The sequence below is a fragment of the Hibiscus syriacus genome, unplaced genomic scaffold (assembly GCF_006381635.1).
Source record: "Hibiscus syriacus cultivar Baekdansim isolate YM2019G1 unplaced genomic scaffold, ASM638163v2 tig00002317_pilon, whole genome shotgun sequence".
NCBI lineage: Eukaryota > Viridiplantae > Streptophyta > Magnoliopsida > Malvales > Malvaceae > Hibiscus > Hibiscus syriacus.
In genome coordinates, this window is record NW_024061925.1 from 263,332 (window position 1) to 265,764 (window position 2,433).

The 2,433-nt window shown below is 41.2% G+C and overlaps 1 pseudogene; it reads right to left on the minus strand.

Annotated features, from left to right (window-relative positions):
- Positions 1-295: 295 nt before the first annotated feature.
- On the minus strand, positions 296-1,871 carry LOC120144222 (annotated as a pseudogene).
- Positions 1,872-2,433: the final 562 nt, after the last annotated feature.

Here is a 2,433-nt window from a genome sequence, read left to right on the forward strand (position 1 = left end):
CAATTAAAAAGTTGGTAGTCTGATTGAGACAAAAAATAATTCTATGGTCACATTAATTTTTGACCATAGTTTGGTGGTATCCCGTGTAGTTTACCCTTATAAATAAGGATCCATTGAATCTCGATGAATTAAGCGTGGATTGTAAGTAGTCATTTTCAAGAGTGGTAACGCACAATTAGATAGTTGGTAGCCTAGCCGTTGTCCTTAAAAATATACACCAATGCATGTTGGTTTGCGCGTACACACCAAATGACTGTAAGACACCGCTGGCTATGCATTGCCTACCTACCAAACATCACAACGCATTGCATGAGTCGCCTGCATCCATTCTTATCGCGTCGTTCCACACATATGTGGTACATACGTGGATTTTGGCGTTCGTGTTGCTTCCGGCGATGAGGATTTTGGCGTCGGGAAGAACTTCCGACGTTGAGTGGTACATATGTGGAATAGTCGAAGGATTAAGCTCTTTAAACTCGGACCAGGCGACAGAATATAAAACGGGGACCAGATTCGGGTCCCTGGCATCATCCCACCCAGCGGAGAGACTCTTGGCGCCGTTGACAAGAAGCAGATCTCCCGTCGGAAGAACCATGGAGTCGCCCAAAATACGAGCCGACGGCATTTGCAGGATCTTCCAGTTAGCTTTCTGCATTTGGCTGATATCTATGAGACCACAGTCCTTGGTCGCCGGGGAAACACTTTGGGTCGAGTTAAATCCGTCAACGTAAAAGCGTTATGCTCCGCGCCGCCGGATACCAAGACTTCGGCCGGGATGACGGTACGTTTCTCGTCGGGTTGAAGCGTTATCGGAAGCATACAGGAACATCCCGACGCAGGATAGCTTCGAGCACCGTTGGGGAGGACTGGGAACTCGTGGACGACCAAGTTAGTCTTGGGATTGAGGAGGAAAGAACGGTTGTTTGCGAAAATAAAGAGGTTTCCATCTGTGTGGAGATAAACAAAAGGGTACAAATTGTTCTCGACGGGATCGTGGGTTTCGCGAAGGAACTTGAAATCGATGACTTGGTTTTTGGTGTTGCGTTTGCCTTCTGATGGAACGAATTCATATGTCGGGAGTCACGACCGCCGAACACCATGAATCTACCGTCGCCTAAGGTTACTTGTGTTGCATACCTTCAATCGAAAGTGGCAAGATTTAAGTGTTTTAAAAAATCCATCAACATTTATCATTCAAGTTTTTGTTATTATTATTATTATTATTAAAAATGAGTACCATCTTCCATTTCCAAGTGTGGCGGGAGATTCTTTCCATTGGCAGCCATCACATTTACCGAGTATTCTAACGGTGTCGGAGCCGTTATTATACCCACCAGTGCTTACTAACCGTCCCTTCACGTCAAGGGCACCGGATGAACACCAAGTATCATACTTCAACTGTTAAAGAGAAGATTATTTATAATCTCTAAAATTCGCAATTAAAATAAAGCATGGATGGGGAGAGCTAAAAGTGTACCTCGAGTGGTAAGACCTTTGTTGTTTCAAAATCCATGAGAACCGAATGCGCGAAGCAATGGTCCTCAACGGGACCTTTGGGTACAACGAACGTTTTGGCAATGCGGGTCCTGAAACTTCAATCTCGATGTCTTAAATATGGTGGAATCGAACATCAACGAATTGTTCGTCTTGGGGAGAAGAATCAAGTACATGGCTGACACACCGGAGTTCTTAGAAAACATCTCCCACTTTCCCTTATAATTAGTCTCAGCACTGGCAGCAATTCCTTTATTCCTTACGTTGGCATCACCGGCAGATTTATCTAAGGCTTGGCAGTTGACGGAGACGAAGAGAAGAGGGACGATCATACATAGGCCTCTCCACAACATTCCCGTCGCCGTCGTGGTTGTCATATTTTATTATTTTTATTTTTATTTCAAATCCCGCAGGTGGCTTTGTGTTGGTGGCTATAGGGCTTCTTTGCCTTCCTTTTTATAGGTTTGTATCGGCTATTAATTCCCAACAAACGGCTGATTTGGAGGAAAACTTGAGAAAAACTATGCATATTTAAGAACAAACTGCTCTTAGATAACCAGTTGGTGTCCTCTTAGATAATTCCCAACAATGGCCCAGAGTTTACTCTCAAAACTATTCTGTGCAATTCGTTGAATCAATGGCTACTTTGCATATTGATGTTAGGTTAGTTCTATTTAAAAGTTCGTATAATATCAAAATACTCATTTTAGGATAAAAATTATTAGTTATCAAGTATATTTTCTATTAACATGATATTATTTTAATATATTTAATTATTCATATGTCATGTGTTCAAGTATTAATATGATGTATTTCATGCATGCCTATGTATTGATGTAAAAATATCAAGTTAACAATTAAATATATGTAAAAATATCGTATCATAAATAAGCGTCGATTTAGTTAATTAATAGTTTTCATATAAAATTAGGGAAAATA